Source organism: Astatotilapia calliptera, chromosome 18 (genome assembly GCF_900246225.1).
Source record: "Astatotilapia calliptera chromosome 18, fAstCal1.2, whole genome shotgun sequence".
Classification (NCBI taxonomy): Eukaryota; Metazoa; Chordata; class Actinopteri; order Cichliformes; family Cichlidae; genus Astatotilapia; species Astatotilapia calliptera.
Window position 1 is genome coordinate 28,803,178 of NC_039319.1, and position 25,817 is coordinate 28,828,994.

A 25,817-nucleotide genomic window follows, 5' to 3' on the forward strand; every position below is an offset into this window, starting at 1 on the left:
TAAATTGCACTGTGCTCCCTAGTTAACAGGTGTTTTCCAACAGAGTTGAGGCCCCGGTGTGTGTGTTTGTGTGTGTGTGTGTGTGTGCACACGCTTGCGTGTAAGCGCAAGGGAGTACACAAAGTGGCACTTTTTCTGTTTAAATTTACGCCGTCTGTTTCTGTGAGAGCTTCATTTTAAGAGGAGTATTTACAGCCGCTCGTGGCAGCAGAAGTAAATGCAAAATCACCTCGGCGTCTTTATTCTCCTCCTTTTTCTTGTGTTCCTTTTCAAATAATTCTTCAGTAATTGTATGATTTGAATAGATAATCGATATAAATATGAGTTCCAATTTGAAGATTAAAACGCAGAAGAGTTTAGAACGATGAGTGATGCCAAAGCTGTGGAACAGAAGTCCTTCGTAAACTCCTCTTTGCGCTTTTTGTGATGCATTAAAATCTGACTGATGTGAGTGTTTATTAAACCCCAGCTAACGGAGCCAATATGCGGCCGTTTGAGCCACATGCCTTCATCATTACGAGCGTTAGTGCTACAGAGCAACAGTAACTTCCACTGAAAACCGCCGGTGGAGGCATTCAGTGAGCTGGAACCCCTGAAACCTTCATGGGAAGAACTAAAGCCGAACTTTTAAATAAATATAGTCACAGCAGGCCCGCGACTGACGCTTATAATCGCCGGTTAATAAGACAAAAGTGGTCCCAGAGGAGGAGCAGAAATAATAAGGCTGTAAAATTTTATTTCATTTCTCTGACTGACTGCAGGCTTTGGCGATAATTCAGGTGGCTTCCAGCAGCTGTGATCCGTCTTTATCTCCAGTGATGATGTTTAAAGTTTACAAAGTTCAGCCTTTGGTTGCAGTGAGATCGCGCGGTGCGGCTGTAGGGCGGTCGTGTTCGGCCATGGTAATGTACGCACAATGTCATCCACACACGCACAAATAATGCGAGTGCTTTCAAGAATCTTGTTCTTGTTTGGGGACCTCGCATATGCGCATGCACGCGCGCATATATAAAGAGACAAACAAATATAAACGCACACGCATTCACGAAGAGATTTGTTTATATAATTATGTATATATATATATATATATATATATATATATATATATATATATATATATATATATATATATATATATATATATATATATATATATATTTCATTCTTTTCCACGCGTGGAAATCTCCTCGCGCAGCACTTACAAATCCCCGAGAAAAAGTTTCCCGACTCGAAACGCGCTTCCAAAGCGGAGAGAAGCGGCGGAAAGGTGTGGAAGCACAAACTGTGTGAGCTTCAAACCCAACAATAACAACAACAACAACAACACAAAAAAACTCCGAGTGTTACTCACCTTGCCGTGGATGAATCCGCTTTTCATAAAGACGACTCCCGGGTTTCCGGCTTCTTCTTCTTCTTCTTTTTTATCCTCACAAAAAGCTGAAAACTTTTCTGCGGGTAGAGTATCAGCAGCTCTGGCCCCTGTGGCTCTTGCGCAGCAGCGCCGGAGATAACGGGAGGCGCTTTGGACAAGCAAAAGTAGTTAACACCTCCCTGTTAGTTTACCAAAGAGCAGCCGGAGAGGAGGAGAAGAGCGCGAGGGAGAGAGAGAGAGAGAGGGAGAGAGAGAGGGTGACTTTCCACAGACACACTATAAAGTGGGTATCAATAGCGCAATCGCGCGTGCAGCCCCTCTATCGAAACACCGAGAGGGACGATCAGTGCGAGAAAGAGGACTGAAGCCGGCGAGAGAGCGCAGGATCGCAGAGACAGCGGCAGGCGTGAGCGGTGGCGTGAGGGGGGAGGGTGGTGTGAGAGTGTGTGTGTGTGGAAGGGGGAGGGAGGGGGGTGCTCAATAGCGACGTGTGTGAGGCTGGAGCTGGGCTGCGCGAGGCTCTGAGAAGGGAGTGTGGGGGTGGATGGGGAAGACGGGGGAGGGAGCGGGTGTCCTGGGTCCAGTGCGCTCTGAGGTGCAGTGCTGCCGCGCAGCGCTCGGGTCGCTAAATGACTGACAAACACACGCAGACCGTCTGTGTGCCCCGTCTCGGGTAAAACTCCACACTTTCACTTCATAATCGTTTGCGAACCATTTTGATGTGAGCGTGTTTATCGTGCGTGGCCTTCACAGCGGCCCGAGTCAGGAAAGCTATCTTTCCTTCCCTGGGAACGAACGAAAGAAAGATATTCTTTTAGTAACCTAAAAGTGTTAATATCCCGAGAGCGTTTAACGTGCGTTTAACATTCCTGCCGTTTTAATAACTTAATCTAAGTGACATTTCGTTTTCGAATTCCACAAAAATAAAACGTAATTAAGGCCTTTTTTTGGTTTTTTAAGTTTTTATTTTTCTTTTCTTTTTTTGTTGGGGGGGGGGGGGGGGGGGGGGTGTTTGTTTTTTGTTTTACGAATGACCAACCTCGCGCATGTGTGGAGACTGTTTCTTAACACCACACCATCCCATCTCCCCCTCTTGCCTCTCCCCTCTGTCTGGTGTTTCGTTCCCCTGGGTGATTTCCACTGCGCTTTGTGCGCAAAGTGAATGAATTATCCCCCTTCTCTCTCTCTCGCTCCCTCTCTCTCCCTCTCTCTCTGTGTTTTCCTCTTTCACCAGATGGAGAGACTTCTATTTGCCATAAAGCCAATGAAGTCCACCTCTTAACAAAAAGAGGTGGACTACCAGACAGTCTTATAAAGTGCGCACTAGAGACTCAAGTTAGTCACACAGAAGGAAGTTCACTAAACCCGGAGCTGTGCGCTAAAGTCCCAGCCAAGATCAACCAAACCTGCAGAATATTAACAAGACAGATGATTTTTTTTTATTAAGTTGAGAACGTATTATTATTATTATTATTATTATTATTATTATTATTATTATTATTATTATTTAGTACAGTACTAAACTTATTCAACTCAGCCCTTAAGGTAAACGTTTTTAAGGATTTGTTGAAATGTATTTTCCTTAGCTTATGTCTTTTTTTGCAGCTTCTGGTATAATCCGCCTGTTAACTAGAGTCATATTTCTGAAAAGAAAAAAAAAGGCATTTGGAGTGTGCTGAAATTACTCAAACTCAAAGACACAATGAGTATATGTGCATGTTAGAGTGAGTGAAAGACAGTGAAGGCGCTTTGCTGTCCCCTGTCTCCTTCTCCATTACACTCCTCTGCTGGTCAGACGTGGAATTGACCAACATCACAGACTGCTTTACACACTTGTCTTCTAAGCTAACTTCTTTTGTGCAAGTGGTGCATTTTATCTGCTGGATTAAAAAAAAACTATAAGAAAACAACTACGTATGGAAAAAATATAAAACCACTTTGTGACACCTTCATCAAAAACAAACAAAAACATGAAGGAGTGTCGACTGAAAAAAGGCATTTTTATAACAGTGTACAGACACAAAATAAAGGGGGACACTAAGTTTTGTTTTATATCAGAATTCCTGGCAATAAAGATTTATCACAGAAGAAAGCCCACTCGTCCTTAATATGCCACAAATAAGTAAAAGGAGATCTGAGATCTATAAATCACTCCTCTCCTGCTATAAGGGACGGTCATTATTATACACTTTTTTTCTCACATCAGCATTCAAGACATAATCTACCTCAGTGTGCAAACAAGAATTCCAGATTTCTGGTGCGAGGATTAACACAATGAAAACAATTAACAACTTGTGCAGATTAGACCTGCTTCTTCAGGTCTTCATACATGGCCTCAAACATATTTAGTCAGAGTGGTTGCCTTTCCAGTGGAACTCACACTTTGATCTGAGTTTCACGCTATAATATACTGATGTTTTAGCTAACAATACCGTGGGAAACGGGTTTTGTGTGTGTGTGCTGGGTGGTCTCCAAACACATGAGGGGCAGCAGCAGCAGTAGCAGTGCCATTAGTGATGTGTTGTCTTGCTAATAGGCTCAGTTTGGAGTCAATGGGGTGACTGAGGAAGAGGGCCATCCATGTATTAGATCCCCCTCCATTCAAAGTCTAATGGCACCCTTAAGTCCCCCCCCCCCGTTGTTTTTAAATGCTGCCTCTGTGTGTATTGACTAGGAAGCAAGGAAGCACTTTGATTCACCTGCACCTGTTTCACTGCTCAGCTATCTGTGCTGCCCCCTCCCTTTTAGCTGAGCATGACATCACTCGAAACAACTTCCTAGTAAGAAGTTAAAACTTGACCAGTTTGAAATGGTGCAACTTTAAATGAGCTGTGGGCATCTGTTTGTTGACAGTTTGGACCGAAGGAAGAGCAACAAAAAATGGTTAAATTGGGTTTAACTCGAAAACTAGTATGTGCTGGTTTTCAGAAAGATTCTTGGGGAGTCTCTCGTCATTAACTGTGGTTTTGTTGAAACTCCGTACCTGTGTGGACTGTACGGCTCTATAACAGCATCACACTATTTCCCTGGTGCTCTCAATAAAGACAGTCACAGTTTTAACAAATGGTATCTGGCACCCTTTAACATTGCTGGCTCTACAAAGTGCTTTAAAATGTGTTTCTGGTGTGAACACACAACCACATTCACCTGGCGTCTTGCTACTTGGGTAAATGGATGGCTGAGGGACTGAATCACCACCTGGCCACTGATGGATAACCACTTGAGCCAAGGTCACTTCAAGAACTGCTAGAAGGCTTTGTGAAATTTAATTTCAATAAGCAATAACTAGTATTTTAATCAGTAAGAGTCTGCATCCCCAACATGATCATAGAAACCTCTGGGCAAGATCGCTGGATTAAAACAGCAGAAAAGTATCTGCCTGGACTCCCAAATCCTACAGCACTTCTACATGTTATTAGACTCGGGTTAGGTTAACATCAGGACTCGTTTTCTTCTCAGCAGGTTTCTTATATCCATCTGAACTGAGTCATGTTTTGGTGTTATGAAACCCCTGACATCTCCAAGTGATAATGAAAAGCCGAGCTGACAGCAGAGGGCCAGGACTGCCCTCTCGCAACCTGCTTTCACCTCGGCTTGGCCGGGTTTATCCTTAAATTGAATTCCTTTTTTTTAAAGCTCCAGAAGAGGCGGGCTAGACTGAGCCGAGTGCAGTGGAGAGGGTGTTGAGACAAGCTGTGCTCTGCCTTTGTTTGTGTTGCTTGTTGGCCTCACTATCAGACATTCGATTTAAATGGAAAAGCACAGAAAACAGGTGCAGTGAAGGCATGTTGCATCTTTTTTTGATCTGGCTGGTCTATAAACAGATAAAGACAATGCTTCACACCAGGAAGCCCTTCTGTATTTTATGGTTTGAACCCATAATCCTTTGATATTTTAAGGCAGCTCATACTTGACCCTCCCTACCACCCAGTGACTTTAGAAATACCCTGTAATGTCCTTTAACACCACATGGGACTTAATTCCTTAAACAAACCGTGTTTGAGTGTGATTTAGAGCTAATCTGGACAGGCGACGGTCATTTCTATCTTTCCTTTAATAATTTACGATTGGTGGAATTTATAGCACTGGCTCCCCAGCCGTGCATGCCGCCAAATCCATATGTCTGTAATATAATGAGATTTTAGCGCAGCGAGAGTATAAATTATGGTGTGATTTGTTCTCTTGCTGTTTTGTCAGGGCACAGCCTTTGAGAGTGTGTGTGTGTATGTAGCTTGGGGACATGGCTGGCATTTGGCTGCCACAACGCTCTAATTGCTGACGTACACACAGATAGATGGGACCTGATGGTTGGTGTCGCCACTGGAGGGAGAGAGGAGGAGGAAGAGATGGGAAAGGAGAAAGAGGGGAGAAACAAGGGTTTAGGAAAAGAAAGAGGACAGATCAGGAAAGATGAGGAGGGGAGGAGAACAGGGGAGCAGATGGACAGATAGACACATGGAGAGACAAGTGCGAAGGAGGGATAATGTCTTATGGCTGGAGATCGAACTTCCTGCAGCTCCACAGCCAAGCGGGTAACCACACAGAGGGAGCCACATTTAGAGAAAAGAGAAGCAGAGATGGAGAGAGGAGGGCCAGACTCTGCCACATTCATCTCCCTCTCAGATCCGATGCTCCAGGGAGCTGTTGGAAAATGAAGAATTACATGGCCCTGATCAGATTACATTACCGAACAAGTGATTACATGCATTTGACTCTTGTACAAAGGAACAAAAATGAAGGAAGGGAAGGGAAACATACATGATCTGATTAATTATGTAATTATTTGGTATTTGCTCTGGCTATGATACATGGGTAACGTTCTGAGGGAAGGTAGACTGGTAATTTCATCAATGTTTCACTGCCTGCCATCTAAACCTGCCTTCATATAAATGTTGAATTTGTTCCAGTTGCCAGTGGTAGAGTTGAATACTGTACGCTTAAAGCATTTTCTATCATTGTATTTCATCGGCACGACAAAAAAAAGGGGAAAAGACGTGGAATCAGAAAACCTATGAAATACAAACGTTTGACAAAATGAATCATACTTGACGTGCCAGTTTCAGGCAACAATTCCTACTAAAACTGATCGCCAGGTAATTATTGTAAAAATAAACTATTTTTAAATATCCTATATGATGTGACATTAGCAACACATTATGTATTCAGTATCTATGTCATCTCTGTATCCAAGACTCTCGTCCCTCTCACCGAGATTTAAAAAAAAACTGCAGAACTTGTCAAAAAAAAGAAAAGAAACTTTTCTCTTAAACTAACAAAAAAAACTGTAGAGTTAAGTTCAGAGAAATATTGAGGCTGTGACAAAATTGCTATTAAGGCTATATGACTGGAGGATGGTTAGACAATATTTTTTATTTCAGAAAATAATAATATTTAACAATAAAAAATGTAGTTACAAAATCTGACTTGTTAAATGGCCATATGCCTCTGAGCTTTAGAGCAGATTCAAATTTTTCTGTCAAACTCAAACTTTTGCTTGCTTTAGCTAATTCCAACAATAACTTCTAGTTTACTTTGATGCCTGTTGAGTATTACATTTGCACAAAGCCTTACATTCACCATCGCAGGACAAAATCTATGTTACTCAGACCCCAGTAGTCTGGAAAATATGGCATGTACTTTACCACATAAACCAACTGTCTATTATAGCTTCAGAACAAGCTAAAAGAAAAGAAATAAACTAAAGTACCATTTTCTAGAGCCTCCCAGAGCTCCAGTAACCCGCTGCTTGTTAATATATGGATAAAGGTGAGGCTATCTATCTATCTATCTATCTATCTATCTATCTATCTATCTATCTATCTATCTATCTATCACAGTCAGCACAAGATGTTTTAATATTGAGCCTCAACTGGAAGTGGAATCTGTCAAGTTACTAAAATCATGTACTCCTGCTTCCCGTTACTAGTTGTGTACACCTTGTTTTATATCAAACAAAGTAATAACTATTTATATGAGAAGAAGAAGAAAGAAAGAAAAAAGAAAAATCACTTTGTAGTAATAAAAATGCCTTCAGAAGTCTTATATAAGTGGCGCGTTCACCTCATATTTACACATCTCTATATGGAAATCAAATTTTGTGATATTTTTCGCCCCAGTAATGAATTATACTTAAAAAAAATAAAAAAAATCTTATTTTCAGGGGATTGTTTCCGTACAGCTTAGCATTTCAGATGTTCTTTTTTCTTAAATTTATAAATTTCAGCACTATATCTATAAACCTGTCTATAAATCTACACAATAAACAAGCCACAAACAAATACATGATTAGATGACGCTTGTGCAGAAATGTGTAATATTCAGCTGGCTTCAAGACTGGGAACGATCACAGTGTATTTTCTCCCTCACTGCTCCGGTCGCGCCATCATCTTCAAACATCCACGGGGAGTGACTTGTTATTTGCTCTGAGCTGTCGGCACGGTTTGGCTTTTTGATTAGAGAAAGACAGAAAGAAGAAGCGAGGGAGACAGAGGAAGAGAGCCGAGATAGTGAAGAGAGAGACAGCCTTGAGGCACATGTCAAGCAATGTCACAGATAATCACACATTGTCTTAAAATAGCTTTGAAAATGACAGTGTTAGGGCTGGGCTGGGGAGGGTGCAGGAAGGGTTTAGGGGTGTGTGAGAGATGCACCAGAGCACATGTACCCTAATTAAAGACCAGATAAAGTTAATTTCTGACATCTCCCAAGGGGAGACGCTTTTATCAAGGGCAACAACAAAATATGTTATCTGTAAAAGTAAGATGGCAGTTGGAGCGGGGCTAACGTGACTATCTAACACACTGCACTTTTATCTGACACACGTCTGCTTTGTTCTCTCAAAAAGAGGAAAATATGAGGGTCACTGCAATGACAGAAAGAGAATGACTAATTTTCTCAGCCAGTCAGGTGAAGATGGTGAAGGGGCCTTCTATCATCGTCCACCTAGTAAAACCATTCGATTTCACTCCAACTAACTTCCACATTACTGCTTCCACTAAATTGTCCCGGTTGCAGTCTGAGGGACTGGAACGTGATTGTTACACGTTGGTTAAAAATGTCTACTTTATCCACACAAAACCCTCCTATTTACTGCACGTTGCAGTGCAGTCACACAGGTCAAGTCTGTAGGAAATCTATGTTTTAAAAAAATTTCATTTTATTCAAAATTAACAACAAAAAAAAAAAGAAAAGAAAAGAAATGCTCAGTGTCTGGCACTGTTATAACAAAATGTACTGACTGGCGAAGAGTCTAGTGTTAACTCTACGTGGATCCTAAAACGGGACCATGTTGTGCCAAGATGCTTATATATACATGAGCCAAAGACTGTGTAGGTGTGCCTTCTGCCATCAAAACAGGCAAATCCCATGTATGTAAATCAGGGAAATTTGAAGAACAGGTCACTACCCTGGCTCTTTGTCATGTTCGTAGAGCCTGTAATGAATATTTTTGTTGTGTAGTGTCCTGCTAAAATAGACTACTTTTGTTGGGGGGGGCGGTGTGCTTGGTCATCAACAACGTTCAGGTAGGTGGTAAACGAGTTAAAGTAACATACACATCATTGCCAGGACACAGAGTTTCCCATCAGATAACTTGATGGTAACGAGATAATCGACCAATTTACTTATGCCTCAGTCATGCAGACCTAGAGAGAGGTCAGCGACTACCCTGCAACCTCCAGTCACTAGGGAAAAATGTGTATTCCCTGACAGCTTGGGTAGTGGTTGCTGGGTGAAATCGGTCACAAACAGGCTTGGTGAGTAAATGTTTACTCTTATTCAAACTGATTTTGTGGCTTCTTTTAGTTTAGCACCAGGTTTATAATCTTGCTAGCTAGTTAGTGTTAGCCTAGCGTTGCTGCTGCCGCTGGGCTCATGTTACTTAAAAATGAACACCACAGCCTTAAAAACCTTACATAAAAATATGTCTGTGAAATTTTCTGTTGATTGTTTGAAATAAAAAGCATTACATAGCTACATTCTCGGCTGAAAATATCTTAAAAGGTTATTTTGTCACCCAGAAAGGGTAGTCTGGGGAAAAGGAGGATCGCATTTGTCGGCCACGGTTGTCGGAGCCTGTGCGTCCATTTTTTTTTCATGCTTTGTGGCAGCTTTTGAACATCTGTGACATCTATTAATGTCAAATCTAGCCTTTATTTAACAACATAAGCAAACTCTATGTTACAATTATTGCACAGCCATTAAGGATCAAATCGGTTTCTGAAAAATGTTCTGCTTTTTTTCCCTCTGCTTGCTTCTTACTGTCTTTGAGGCTCGGGACCAGCACTCCTGCTGTTGGACAGAAAGACATCAACTCAGTGGTAAGTATTTTGGTTTTCCAATATATTAGCAACTGTCAGTGACATTTATATTAATCAGGCTGAACTTTAATCATACTTTAGATCAGCCTGTTTTACTTATTGTTTTATTTGTGCTTTGGTTTGGGGAAGTTGTTTCTTCACTGATCTTTTCCTGTCTTCTGTTATTAGACTTGAGATATGACTGCACTATGCTGTTGCTGGTGACTCCAGTTAATTCTACAAGACATGCTGTGTAAGTAAACAAACAACAACAGTTTGGTCTGCATTTCTTGAAAGATCACATCCCCCAAACTTAGTTTAGAGGGTCTACACTGAATATAGTGAAGTCTGCAAGTTTTCTAACAGCAAAATTTGTTTTGTGGCCAAATCATTTTGCACATCATTAGAATGAAAGTTATTGGCCATGTTTGCATAGCCCTTTTTATGTTTGCATAAAATGATGCTTTCATGACATTATTGTGTGTTGGGTGGTGGTCACGGCTATCCAGACTGACAATTGGGACATTGAATGTCACCTCTCCGGTGGGGAGGGAGTCTGAGATTGTCCAAATTGGAGTCTGTTTTATACCAAATGCAGAAAAAAAATGTTTTAAGAAAGCAATTAAGTTCATGTTCCAAAAAATATGATTGTTTGCTTGCAGGACACCAGGAGAGATGAGTCCTCTGTCACAGATGGTGTGGTGAGTGAAGATGGTCGCCTGCAGGTTCAAGTTCATTGCATCTCCAACCCACATCCACTGGCACTGTACTTAAGGGAAGTTAAAGACTTTCTTCTGCACCTACATTTGGATCACCTGGATCCATGACAGTCATTCAGGCAGTAATGCCTGGACTGGAAACAAGCCAAATAACTTGTAAGAATTTGTAAGATTTAAATGTGCTGTTGCTCACAAGTAAAATGTGAAATAATCAGCAGCTTGTTTTTATTTAAATATTTATTTCCCATAATAAGTTCAACAGGGTAGATGTACTTAAGGAACATGAGACTTTTTCAGATAAATAAAGGCAAATATTGCAAACTACACAAAAGGCAGCCACTAAAGCGTTTAAGTTTCAAAATAGAACAAACGAAACAGACTAAATTGTCAATTCCACTTAGAAACAAAATATTAATTCTAAAAATAAATCTTAGTTTGTTTTACAGAAGAACAGACAAAACTGACTAACTTTTGTCAATATCAAATAAACTGAGAACTAAAAGGAAATTCTCAATCTCTCCTTGTTGTATAGCTGAGCTTTTCAAACAGTTTTAACAGTTACTTTAGTCTGACAAAAGCCGAATGACGAATTAGCGCTTCCAGTCAGAGACACGTACACGGGTATTTTTGAAAACAGAGATTTTCCGTTTTCGTTTTAAAAAATAATCCCGTCCACACATAAAGGCAGAAATGAAGGAAAACGCTGCTATGAACATGCCAAAGCAGCAGGTGGCGCTAGATTCCTAACCGTGCAGAAATGTTGGCCAATCAGAAGTCTAGAAGCCTCGGTGGGAAAAAGTAAACAAAGCTGGGGCATAGAAGCAGAACCGAGTCGTATGTGTGGACGGACAGTAACTGTGTGTATATGTAAGCATTTAAACACTGCAGAGAGTAGAATTAACAGTATTGTAGAAATTCATTTCACTGAAACAATAACGTGGCGCACAGTGTGACGCATGCACCAGTTTATTGTATTTCCAGACTTGTTTTCGGCACAATTTACAGTGCACGCTACTCTGTTTTTTGTCAGACTTGAAATAGCCGAAATACCTTCACACTACGGAACTTCTATGGCTCTTCCGTTCGACAATCTCTCCGGCATTGGAACCATCATCTGTTTTCTCTTCGGTCACACTCGGTTGATTTTTCTAGTCGGCACACTCATTTCCTCCATTACCCGCTGGCTGCTTCCCAAACAAACACACGTGCGGCTTGGCACTTGTGCTGTACGTAACAAGTCACGCGACGTGACGCTGCGGCTGTGATTGGTTCAGCTCTGCGCTACTTAATTTGGATTGGCTGACCTTTTTTTTTTTTTTTTAAGAGGACAAGAGCGGCGAGGTCTATCGCGATAGCTTAATTTCTCTATCGAGTAAAAGTTATATCGCGATACATATCGTTATCATTCTATCGCCCAGCTCTAGTTGGAATGCAAAAAGAATGTGTTGTTTAAATTAGAGACTGCACTTGTGACAGAACAACAAGTATTTCATTTTGATTATATAAGTAATGTAAGTACAAAACAAACTTGTGGTAGGCCTAAACTTATTTTCAGAATAATTACATCTGAGACTTTGTTTCATTGTAAGATTATAACAATGATGGCAATATAATTGTTTGTTGTTCAGCAGAACAGTGTCCAGTATGTTGGCTGTTATACTTTGTTGTGTTTGAAAATAAAAGTTGGGCTGATTTTAACATCATTACAAAAAGTGTTGTTAATAATTTTTAATCATATTCAGGTTGCCACAAATTGTTTTTTTCATTCAGTTGAACTTGAAATGTTTGTCAGTAGGTAAACAATTAGTATTGTACAGTCAGGAATATCAAGTTATTCTTAATACTGTAGACTTGCACTGTATAAGTTGTCCTAAAAGTCATCTTAAGTAAGCTTTACTTAGTTTTTTAGAGGCAACGAGTTTCCTTAATTCTTTTGAGTTCTGGGAACTAACAAGGCTGTACAGTGTACTCAAAATGAGTAAGTTGCCCTAACTTGGTCATCTTACGTAACCTTGATCCAATTTTTTGAGTTCTGGGAACAAATGAGCTCGTACAGAGCACTCAAAATAAATAAGATGTCCTAATTTAGTCATTTTTAGCTAAGCTTTACTCAATTTTTTTGAGGCAACGAGTTTCCTCAATTTTTTTGAGTTCTGGGAACTAATTAGATTTTACAGTGTAGTTTGAAATGGTTATACAAAAGGCTAAAAGGTAAATGGCTGCAAATAACTTTGTTTGCAAAACTTGTGCATAGGATTTTAAAAATATGATTCAACGAACATGTTTGTGGTTGTTACAGTAAAAAATTTAACTTTTTCTACTCAGATTTTATGTTTTTTGTCTGATTTTAGATCAATTGTGTTAATACAGTATGTCAAAATGAAAACATAACTGTAAATTCAGACACGTGAGGTTGTGCTGAAAAGGATGATACCAAACAAGGCAAAGTAAATAGTTTTTAAAGGTGAAATGTAGAGGAAACATCAAAAGTAGTTAAAAACGGCCAATTATACCCTGGACCCCAGAGGGCTAAACATTTTTTTTTAAAGTATCGCAATAGTTACTTTTCAAGTAATTAATTACTTTTACAATCTTGTAACTCAGTTACTAACTCAGTTACTTTTTTGAAGAAGTAACTAGTAACTATAATTAATTACTTTTTCAAACTAACTTGCCCAACACTGATTATAAAGCAATAGACCTTTCAGCCCAATTCTCTTTTTTCTGCATAATCCATCATATAAAATTGAATCAAATGAAAAGGTTTCTTTAAAAAATTGTTTTATTAGTTTTAATCTTTTAACTTTATGCTCATTGCATTAAGCAGAAATGCAATTATATGCAACAGTCTCTGACTGGAAAAATTTGTTTTAACATTTAAACCTATTTCCTGCATATTCCAGCGTATAAAATAAAATATTTTTTTGTCTTTACACCCACTCTTTCAAATAGATACAAGTAAAACACAGCAAAAATAAATAAAATCAAAGATCCAGCAGCATTAAGTCCTGTTGCTCTTAAACCTATTTTTACCCATTTAGCAGGAGTGGGGCTGGTGGAGGTTTTCCCGGTGCTGCAGCGGTCATGTCAGTGGGGAGGATCCAGGGGTTTCTCTGTGAATTTCACATTCCCGTGGAAGATGCTTAGTGCTTGCTCAGATCTGAAGTCAAATTTTTCGCTGCAGAAAGAAGTTTTCTTCCCACCCAGAGTGTACAGCAGATGCTAATGTTTTTGTCACTTTTTACAGAATCAAACTCCAAGTAATGTCAGTACTTCCATGCTTTAAACGCTGCACGGTCGTACTCTATCCCACATTCCATCCATTGTTGATCTATACACGTCTGTTGGATTACAGTAAAGCATTTTTTTTAACACCTTACGTGCCCACAGAGATGCTACCACGAGTGATAGCAGACAAGTTGATGTCTTCCACACAAAATTGAAAACAAACACAAGGAGGTTTTCAGGGCAGCAACACAGATGTTTGCAGCCAATTAAATCTAAGCAACCTCCCACAAATAGTCACTAACCTCTCAGGGAATATATTTATCCTTTGACCGGTGGTTATCAGGAGGTCAGTTACAGGTCTACAGGCCTGTGTGATCGGGGCTTTGCAGTGGATTTCGCAGCAACTTCAAGCAACCACTCGCAACTTTTAAGAAAGTACAGATTTGTCTCTATGTAACCGGTTGTCACCAGATGTTCCCCAGCCTGTGCAGCTGGTACATTAACCTGCCAGTGGTTGTAGCTGATCAGTGCATCTTGGACCAGCAGACTACAGCTACAAAACTTCTGAGCATACCACAATTAGCATGTTTATGTGGATTTTATTTGTTTTTGTGTTAGTTTCTTATTTGTAAGAAAAGTAATGTGTGAACTACAATTCAAAATAATGCTTGGGATGTAACACTTTTACTTATCACATGCAGGCTGCAACGTATTTTTGAAAAAATGGTCACCCTGTTTTAGAGTGGAAACATTTTTTGGATCAACTGTTAAAAAACAAAAAACGACCATCTAGAGAGAAATAAGATGGGGTAAATATATATATGTTGGAATAAACAAACAGCCCAGACTTCTGTGCCTCTAAACACCACTTTTATTTATTTAATTTTAGAACGATTCACCCATCTACTCTATAGCCGGCAGAAGCTGGTAGTTAAACTAAAAATAATGTTTATTCCTGCAGACGTTTAATGGTCCGTCAAATGGGATAACAAGGACGGCTGATTTGTGGGCCTTTCTCTGCAATTACCCAGCCTCCCCACTTCCTCCCTGTTTAAATTAAACAAGCCATTGATTTTATGCTGAATATTATTGTGCCATATTTCTGAAGAGCTCCTTTGATAGTGATATAGAGTGATTGGACTCAGACAGAGGCAAAGAAAGACGCATATAAGGACTCAAGCAAACCAATATAGAGAAAAGCATATAAAACACCTTTTCCTTGTATATATACACATATATATACACACATATATATACACATATATATACACACACACACACATATATATATATATATATATATATATATATATATATATATACCGTATTTCCCGGACTACAAAGCGCACCTGAATATTAGCCGCACAAGCTAAAATCAGGGGAAAATCCTGTTTTGTACATACATTAGCTGCACCTGACTAAAAGCCGCAGGTGTTTCAATGTTGACTTATCATATGTAAGAGAATATGCACAAAGGGAATTGTCAGGAAAGAGATGGCTGTTTGGAGACACACCCCTTTTATTAATATTTTGAAAAACAAGTTATGGGTACATATTTGCATAACTTTTTAGGTATATGTACAAGTAGCGGTAATTACAAGTACAAAACATGTACTGTGCTTCATAAATGAGTAACAAATGTAGTACATAACAATAACCTACAGCACACCAGAACAATTGATTCGGACTACCTTTTAGGCTCAGGTGCAGTGACACGGCTTTAACAAGAAGAAAAGTCAGTCATTCACCACCATCTTCCTGCGCACTAAAACCACCAAAGTCCTCTTCTCCAGTGTCGGAAACGAACAGGCTCAGGATGGCTTCGTCATCCACTCTCAGCGTCTTTCATTCGTTGTCACTTTCAAAACCAAACAAATCCTCGTTGTCAGTGACAGAGTCGAACACCCTCAGAAGGGCCGTGGCGGTGTCCTCCTCTCCATCATGCAGCAGTCCAGCCCTTCGAAATCCGTTGGTGATCATGGATGCTTTCACACTTTTCCATGCTGTCAGAGTCCACCGGTGGAGTTGGGCATAACTTGCTTTTCGCAAGTTTATCGCCGCTCATCATCCACGCCTCCTGCTGAACGCGTAGCGCTACTTTGAAGTTTGTTTTTCGCGCTACTTGTACGGCACTATGTTGCCTGGCGGATGGACATGTGACCAACATACCACTCTTGAATCCCGATACTGTGTGTCTGATCACATGCCCTTCCGCCAGGCAACGTAGTGCTGTACAACAGCGGAACAAATAAAACAAATCGTCTTACGATATGCCAAAAATCATGGACAATCCATAGAAAAGCCGCACCTGACTAAAAGCCGCAGGGTTCAAAGCTTGTGCAAAAAGTAGCGGCTTATAGCCCGACAATTACGATACATATTATAATATATCTATATTTAAAAACATTGCTTTTTGTATGCAGAGAGCAAAGTGAACCACAGTCACATTCCTATATTCACATTATATTCACATATTTTTTTACGCATTGCCAGCATTTGTTATTAAGATGTAGAATAACTTTAACCATTAGAGTTGGGACACATAAAGATAATTTACATAGAGCTACTGTATCATGTTGAGCTGCTTAACACTCCTTGTCACTCAACACACTCTGTGACTTCACTTTAACAGTTCAATGTGAGATAAGCTTCACTCTTATGGTACAGTCACACTAGTGAAGACAGTGGTTGGAGCCTGAGGCACAACTAAAATTGTCGTGCCCGTGTGCAACAAACTTGCAATCTTGTTGCCTTTTCTTGGACTCACCCATTCATCAATTCAGTTTTATTTATTTAGAAACCAACCCACAATAGTTGCCTCAAGGCGCTTTGTATTCTAAAGTAAAGACCCTACAATAATACAGTGATTCCCATTCTACTTTTTTACTTAATATCCTTGGAACCACAAGTAAGCCAGCAGTCTGAGAGTGTGGTGCTTTAGTGATATGGTACTATGAGGTCTTTAAGATAGAATGGGGTCTGATTATTCAAGACCTTGAATTTGTAAATTTGATTCTGGATTTAACAGGGAGCCACTGAAGAGAAGGAGAAATGTGCTCTCTTTCTAGTCCCTGTTCATGCTGACTGCAAAATTTAAAAACTAATTTGCGGCATTTATTTTTCGAAACAGTCTCTACTTTTTGGATCCAAATAAACAGATCTGACCAATCAGATCACTGCTTTTGGTAAGAAATGTAAATTTCATTTGCAAGAACTTTTAAAAATACTGCTTGAACATTTGTGTTTTTCAAATGTTCCTTTGCTGTTTGTTAAAGAAAACAGTGGTGTTACGAAAAAATATTACAGATTGTGTTATTTTAATGTGAAATGTCACAATATTGGATACTGGATGTGTTTTTCTTAAACAGTGTACTACATTTCTCAGTTTTATTACTTAGGCATTTGTGCCAGTGCAGACTAATGCTGCCTTTGGGGGCTAAAATCTGTATTGGCCAGCTGCTGTGGACAAACCAAACCAAATCTGCAGACTGTCCTGCCTGAAGAGAGGCATAGAAAAGAAGTCTGTAGGCTAGGCTGTTGAAAAATTCAAACAAAACAAACAACTTCAAAGATCCCTGAGAAATAGGAGAGCTTAAAATAGAGCCCAATCGGACGTCCCGCTTATAAAAGAAAACAAAATGAATTGTAGGGAAGAACACTGAAACAGCATCTGCAAATTTATAGGGGAAACCCTCAAAGAGGAGCTCAAAGAGTAGAAGAGTGAGGAGAAAAGTTCATGAGCTAGAAAATATGAATATGATGAAGAAAGAGGAAGAATGGAGGGAGATGGCAAACAATGTAGAAGAGAGGATCAAACCCCTCAACAACCAGCTACAGGTATGCATCCAATACACAAAGCTAAAGCCAAAAAGGAGCATTTCATGAAAGAATAAACTGAAACAATTACGTCTGAGAAGGAAGTCTGATAAGGCACACATCTTGATTGTGGTTACGCACCTGTGGCTCAGATAAAAAATAGAAAAATAAATATAATAATCATGATAACTGGAAAATAAGGAATACTGTTGGGTTCTCCCCATGTGAACTGAAACTATGTCCTTCTTTTGGAGTTTGGCATACACAAGGTCCACATGTAGCATGATATTGTTAAAAGGTTTCAGGAAGAATTTAAAATCTGTGTATTTCAGCTTCGTGGGAAAAGTTCTTGACTGATAGCAATGGGGTAAAAGCCACCAGGGTCAGGGTTGTTCTCAAAACAGCAGGTAAGGTCTTCGATGTACAGATGGCAAAACTGTGATAGTTACATCCAGTGCTGCTAGGTGTTGGTGGTCCATGGGCAACTACTTTACTGAGAGCAGCAGTACACTTTGGTGATCAGAAACAAAGGAAAATCCACCCAGGTGAGGAAAAAAAAGGTTCTCATTTTGGCTATGTGGCCTGTTACATTGTTAGAATGAGCCGATATGGACAGCAGTGGATGTGGTGGGCATTGGGTATTTGTCCTGGATCTTTCTCTGAACACCTGCAGCATCATTCCTCATTACGGCCTCCGCCATACACCTGGCAGATGAGCTTACTCTTCTGATCTTCAGGAAGGATGGTAGCAAGATGCTCTTTTACAGCAGTACCAACAGACTCAGCTGTAGCTGACTGCAGAAGGATGAACTCAAAAAATCTGTCCTGGCATTCCTCCTGGCATCCGTATAGTGTAGCATAAGCACAGATAAGATAAGATAAGATAAGATAAGATAAGATAAGATAAGATAAGATAAGATAAGATAAGATAAGATAAGATAAGATAAGATAAGATAAGATAACCTTTATTAGTCCCACACGTGGGAAATTTGTGGCAATGGCAATATCCAAGGTAGAATAGATAGAAAGTGACTGCACTGGGCTTTATTGATGACATGCTCCATCACAACAGAAAGAATATAGGCTAGGAGCTTGGTCTGTAATCTGGGTCTCTGTGAACGTATTTGGTGGCAGCACGAGGCACTTAAGAACCTTCTAAGAACTCAATTACCCAAAAACTTCTCTATAAGCATAATCCTCTAGGTCTGACTCTATATATGACTCTCAGCCATATTCTACACTGATGGAGAATGGATTGAAGTTATATTTTAATCATTTCTCATTGAATTGGGTGCACAGAATTAATTTGGTACAATGAACGAGACATGTAGCAGCCAAGGGTACATAAAGATCAAGACAAGCAAATGTGAAATGCCTACAGTGTCTCACCCGTATGTGTCAAACGAATCACAAAGTTTTACTGCGTGCCAAGTTCACATTGTAAGTCAGCTTAAACTTGCCTATTTAAATATAGTGCAGCTGCATGCGAACAATCACACACAGAGTCAAAGTCTCTGCTGCCAGTGAATTTTGAATTCTCTTCCACTGTGTTAGTCATGCTTCTGCAGGCGATTACATTCCATTGTTGTGTTTGAAGGAAAAATGAGATCACCTTTGACAGGTTCATCATGAAGGCCTTCTCCAGGCATTTTGTCTGACCTGGTGGCCTGACAGTCAGCGACTCTATTAGCCACGGGTTTTCATCCAAAACACAGAACTATGTCGCCCAGGTTTCTAAGCACATGCACATGAGCAGACACAACAGCCACTAAAGGAGTGAAGATTACACAGAGAAGTCAAGTGACAAATTCAAGTGGCCAGAAGAAATATCAATTCATTTAGGACCAGTGAGCAGCAAGCCAGCTGTCAGAAAGAGCGGGAGAGAGAGATCAAAGGGGCTTACCCCTGATATGACAGATGCATTAGAGTTGAGAGCAAGACAGTTAATTTTGTGTGTCACAGTGTGAGTGTCGGTGTCGATTCAGCAGCACATATTTGTGGCCACTACAAAAAAAAGGACAACCGGTCAAGTGGTTAAACCCATTCACTGTGTTTTGGAATAATAGCAAAGATAAACACACCCATGGTGAGCTCAATATTGATAGTATTTCTTATATTTAAAGGAGAAAGCCACAGGTATTATTATAACAGCTACTCTGTTTGTGCATCACCGTCTTCACAGAAATGATTTAAAACGATAAAACCAAAATGTAAAACGTAAAGCCACATGCGCGGTGTTCAGACTAAATGTAAACTGAAGTCTATTCAAAAACCTAAATTGACACAAATTTAGGTTTTTGAATAAATAAATGCAAATTTGCCATGTGAACTGAGGCAAATTTGCATTTACCCTGCTTTGTTGGGAAAGGCTATTGACTGAGATTCTTCCACAGACTGTGGATTCTCCTGACACCACTGACTATCAGAAATGGAGGATGATTTTACTGTCACAATTTGAAGGCAGCTGAGGATATAAATAATTACCCATTGCTTTCATCTAGAGATCTGAAAAAGGAGAGGTCTAGGACAAAAGTAACCAAAATATGGAATATACTTTTTGATTGCATTCATCCAGCTACCAGTTGTAGGAGGTGGTTCTCCTCTTGACTGATAAGGATGAATGTCAAGCAACAAGTAACTCAAGGAGCAGCTCTGCTTCACGTTGGGTTCAACACACCATATGTGGTTGCTGGCCTGGGTGTTCCAGAGAAACCTAGGGCACAATCAGCCTGACCTCAACACTACATATCTACACGGCCCTTTTTCCCCAAATTATATTGGTAACATGATGGGATGTAGGACAGTATTATACACTATATTATAACTATACACGTCTTCTTGTCATGACAAAAGTAATGGATGGATGAGTGGATACAAGTTGCCGTTCCCCATTAAGTCTTGACTATATTTAGCGACATAAATTTCGTCAGAGAGTGAGAATGTGGGTCTGTCTGGACTTGCCTGCACAGAATTTACATAACAATGTACCAACTGAGCATGGGCCCCAGGCGCTGGACTTCAAATAAGTAGTATTTTCACAACCATAAGGCGCACTGTGCTAAAAGGCGCAGTCTCAGTTATGTGTGCCCTTACTGTATTTAACACACACATAAGGCGCACTGGACCATAGGGCGCATACAAGTACCGTATGCGTATTTAAAAATAAAGCGGGAGCAAACCTGAATTCGGTACCTTACTCACATTTCTATTGCCGGTAATCGTCATCATCAACAACACACAAGCATACAAGTGTGCATATTTAAAAATAAAGCAGGAGCAAAACTGAGTTTGGTACTCACATTTTTATTACCAATAATCGTCATCATCAACAACACACAAGCATACAAGTGTGCGTATTTGAAAATAAAGCAGGAGCAAAACAAAGTTTGGTACTCACATTTTTATCATCAATCAAACCCATCGAAGTCCTCATCCTCTGTGTCTGAATTGAACAGCTGCGCTAAATCTCCATCAAACATGCCAGGTTCACTGTCTTCACTGTCAGAGTCACTTTCCGTGCCGTGCGGCTCCTCGGAAACGATGCCGGCTTTTGCGAAAGCTCGAACAACAGTGCCAGCAGACATGTTAGCCCAAGCATCTACAATCCATTGGCAAATTGTGGCGTAACTCGCCCGGCGCTGCCTTCCACTCTTAGTGAAACTGCGTGGAAAAAACCACCTGGTCTCCTTACATACACCTCCCTCAGCCAGTCTTTCATCATTTCCTCATCCATCCAGCCCTTTTCATTTGCCTTAATGATGATTTCTGCTGGAAACTTCTCTTTAGGCAAAGTCTTTCGCTTAAAAATCACCATAGGCGGCAGTTTCTGTCCATTAGCATGGCAGCCAAGCACAACAGTAAAAGAAGTTTTCATACCCCGTTGTGCGTATCGCTACCGTGCTGGTCCCCTTCTTCTCCACAGTGTGACTCACCGGGATGTCAAAAGTGAGCGGGACCTCGTCCATGTTTGTGATGTGGCTGGGCTGGATGTTTTCGTCGCCGATGTGTTTGCTGCAGTAGGAGCGGAAGAATGGCCAGCTTTTCATTATAATCCGCTGGAAGTTGCTGCGCTACCGTAGTCCTGGTCCGGATGGAAAAATGGCACCGTTTCATAAAACGAAAGCACCAGACGGACCTCCTTGGAAATGTTCAATGTTCATCTCTTCAGCTAGTGAAACTGCTTTTAGCCGAATGGTGACCGTCGAAACGCTTCTCCCGCTCGCTCTTTGCTCGATGATCCACCGCTCGAGTCTTTCCTCCAACTCGGGCCACCTCGCCTTATGTCCGCGGAAACTCAGCTGCGTTTTCTTGACCTGCCGGAGCTTGTTTTCTAGCTTCCTCCATTTGCGAACCATCGATTCGTTAATCTTAAATTCTCTCGCCGCTGCTCGATTTCCATGTTCCTCCGCGTAGCTGATGGCCTTCAGTTTAAACTGTGCTTCGTAAGCGTGTCTCTTTGCCATTTTCAGGGTTGTTAAAACAACGATGTCCTGCATAATGCACATACCTGTTCTTTTATACAGGTATGTGCGATTGTCCCGGTATATACGATCAACGCCCACACTTCACCCTTTAACGTTCTCATGGTGTTCTCTACTACGTCCTCCTTACAACACATAGGGCGCACTGCGCTATAGGGCGCGCCGCACTTTTTGAAGAAAATCTAAGACTTTTAAGTGCGCCTTATGGTTGTGAAAATACGGTAGAACAGGAATGACTACTCAGCAGTCAGGTCCATAGCTGCCCGTGTTCGTGTCCACAACTGAGTGTAATCAAAGCATTGTAAGTTAAAATGATGAGCTAAGACATATGGAAAGAATTTAATGTAGAGTCATTATTTATGTGATTATAAACGCCTACCCATGAAGGTACTCTTGAGCCCCATTTCCACTTATATCTACTCAGATCAACTTGCCAAAGATCGCCACGACTCAACTCAGATTGACTGGTTTTCCATTACAAACCAGTACTACCTAATGTGCATGGTTGTCATCATAGCAGCGCATCCAAGCATCCCATGCTATAATTAATATGCGACACAAAAGCTACAACAAAGGTGGACTTTGAGGCAAGAATATACATGCTGCTCATTTTGTGGCTTTTCAGCACACTCGGAGAAACACTGCACTATTTTTTGTAGCCATTTCCTTTGTTGCTGGGTTTCAAAAATGGCAGTTTTAATTTTTGTGAATGAGACATTCATGAATCACTGATGCGAACCACAAGGACATCATTTCTGCCCTTCACTCACCACTATAACCAGTTGGAAAAAGATTAAACACTAGCAGGTTGAATAATACCATTTTTAATTGTATTTGGTATTGTTTATATGGTTAAATGACACTGCTGTGAAACACTTTTTTTAGTAGTTTTGCTCCATTGCAATACATTATATGTAACCCACAGTTTATTGATCCTCATGCATGCTTATAGCATGGATCTCAAACAGGAATTATTGTCTACGCCACGCTTTATGGTAAACATACGCTCACATTGTAACAAACATGTTTGTCCATAATGTCCTTGAAATCGAAATAATACTAAAAATCCAAATAACAAAGCCATAACGGGAATGGTTATGCTTATGGCTAAATCAATATTCATGTTTATATTAGGCCGATATTTTGTGAGAGGCAATTACTGCTGTAGCGAAATGGTGTCATTGTGTGTGAAACAAAACGAGTTGGAAGTGTGGAACATTTTGATTAGACCTTTTCAAGGTGATCTCAGGACATTTTTATGTGTCACTTCTTCCCTCCTCTCGCCCCATCTTTCTCAATTCTTTGATGAACGGAAAGAAGTATACAGATGTTGAAGTATGCTGACATGTCCTTGTGGAGGGATTTCAAGCATGATGCTAATAACAATAATTAGCCCTTAAGTGTTTGTGGAGGGGGAGGTAAAGACATGAATATTCTCTCATTGTGTTCGTGTGTGTGCATGTGTGTGTGTTTTAGGACAAATGGCTTCCTTGTCTTCTTAAAAGGACAAATTAGCCGTAATTGCTTGTTTCAGGGGTCTGGGGATGAAGGCAGCTTTTTGCTACTTCATTATGCCTGTTTTAACTCTTCACACACACACACACACACACACACACGCACGCACGCACGCACGCACACACACACACACACACACACACACACACAGTTAGCCCATTGAATCGATTAACAACATAATATTGTGACTATGTATGAGCAAAACAGCAATTAAAGTGAATAAGGGTACATTTACTCTATAATTAAAATTGCTGAGCTACTAAGGACCAATAGAACTGAATGCAACTGTTTATGACAAAAACTCGCATTGCAATTATCAAGAAGAGGTTAAAATGCTGCACGACTGAAAGCATGGTAAGTGAAATACATTTGGATTAATATATTTCATCTTTTAGTTGGTGCTTAAACATAGGTACTAAATCCATTCACCACTTACAGCAATCAAGGAGGGGGAATTTTCCGATGTGCAAAGACAGACTCTCCCATCAGCTTTGATTAGTGTTACAGTACATCTTTCCTGGCTGTTAGATATTTGAGAAATTATTATTAATAACAAAATAATTTCCACAGATTAACCCCATTCTGGCTTTATTTCTGATCCCCTGGCCTTTAGGAAATTGATCTAGGGAAAGATTGATGGCTCTCCTGCTGTTTTAAAACATTTGTCCTTGCTAGTCTGTTTCTTTTTTTCTTTTTTCCATCTTCTATTGTACCACAGTTACAAGTCCATGTCTGTTGAACGATGCAGATGTATCTCTGAATGTCACATTGAAACTCAGTACCTTTTAAATATTAAAAACATAGTTTATGCAATAGAGTTTTCACTAAGTTCACCTTTGGCATTGGGAGCAAGAAAAACAGCAGCGAGGATAAAGCACTATCTTTCTGCTAATCACTATTTTGTGAGGTGATATTGTATCGATACACAAAATATGCATATTTTGTTAAATGAATTAAAATACTCTGGGAAGACTATGACCAGTCTCATGCACCACCACCCTGAGGTAATGTTAGCCAAGCAAACTTCAGATCAGCTCAACTGAAAAACCATCTAACACTGGACAGCTTGATGAAGTTACCTCTCATTAGCAAGCTAATGGCTCAGTCACATGTGTAAAAACAGAACAACAACCTCCATGAATCTAAAAAAAAAAATCTTGGTGGCTGCCTGGCTGGGGCGATTCTAGGATCAGAGCTTTGGGGGTGCTGAGCACCCAGAGAGCTGCCCAGCCAGGCAAGATAAACCTGTCTCTGTCAGTCCCTGCATCCTTAAATGTTGTCCCGAGTTCTCTCTGACTGTCACTTTGGTGCATTTAACCTGTTCCTCCCTGTCCCCATCGTCTGTTGTCTTTGTCTCCGTTATCAGTCATCATAATTTTACCATCTCTGTGCAAGTCTGCAAATTTCTTTATTAAATCATAAGATTCTTAAATTCATCAAGTCTCTCTGTGCCTGGGTCCTCGTCACAAAACATGACATCACGGTTTCGTACATTTTAACACAATTTAATCCCACATTTGTGAAAGAAAAGCAAAACACTTTTTTGAAAAGTCTGTAACAAAACCATCAAATCTGATCAAGGTTATTTAAATGCTGCAAAAGAAGAATGGATTGGAATTAAAAAAAAATACATATCCTAACCTTAATTACTGGGGGAGAATAATGAATGATGCTTATAGTGAGTAAAAAGTAAACTTGGCCGTCCAGCCCCACGCTCAGGGCGATCCGCGGTAGCTTGTTAACGGAGATTTGCCGTGTTGTGGCGTTAACGTCATTTCAACGAGATTTACGCTGACAGCACTAGTGGGAACACAACGAATATGACTGCACATTTACGCCGACATCATCCTAGTGCAAAGACAAGTGGAAGCAGACAAAAACAACAAGCACGCATGCTACAAACTTTACCCGAGTCATTTAGACAGCCGTTAGCACATGATTCTCCTTATGGGGACCTGATATGTTTAATATGCTGCTGAGAATATAGCTCAGAAGAAGCGTATAGTATAGCTTTTATTTTGGAAAGAGACATTTCTCTGTAATAAACTCTCTTTTCCAAAGATGAGTGATTCCTCAATCAGATACAGGGCTCGCAAAATTTTTCCAGTCAGGCTACCAAAATCTCTCTCTGCCCTAATATAATACAGATACATAAAAACACTTCCAAAACAAAATAAATTATTACAAATAAATTATTACAAAATATTAATAAAAACTATAAAAATGGAGGCAACTTTGCCTGTGTTAGAATGTATACAATGTATGAAAAAATCTTTATTGCAGATACTAATTTTACTAATTTAATAATAATAATTTTGTGCTGTAAGATTTATGACTTTCATGCTTTCATAGTGGTCCTTAAGAGAGCTTGACATTTTTATTAGGTGGT

General features: G+C 40.0%; 1 protein-coding gene and 1 long non-coding RNA gene across 4 annotated transcripts in view; one reads left to right on the forward strand and one right to left on the reverse strand.

Annotated features, from left to right (window-relative positions):
* The window catches only part of rnf220a (ring finger protein 220a), a 164,140-nt gene extending 162,421 nt beyond the window's left edge, over nt 1-1,719 (reverse strand). Inside the window, exon 1 of one of the 3 annotated variants that reach the window (XM_026150981.1) lies at nt 1,352-1,719. The gene's annotated coding sequence lies outside the window, so the exon portion shown is untranslated. The remainder of the gene's footprint in view (nt 1-1,351) is intronic. The other 2 variants (XM_026150980.1, XM_026150982.1) reach the window with 2 other exon arrangements.
* Nucleotides 1,720-9,620: 7,901 nt separating this feature from the next.
* On the forward strand, nt 9,621-10,354 carry LOC113011409 (uncharacterized). Its single transcript, XR_003270537.1, has 3 exons — nt 9,621-9,690; nt 9,859-9,922; nt 10,332-10,354. It is a non-coding gene; the product is annotated as an uncharacterized LOC113011409 (long non-coding RNA).
* Nucleotides 10,355-25,817: the final 15,463 nt, after the last annotated feature.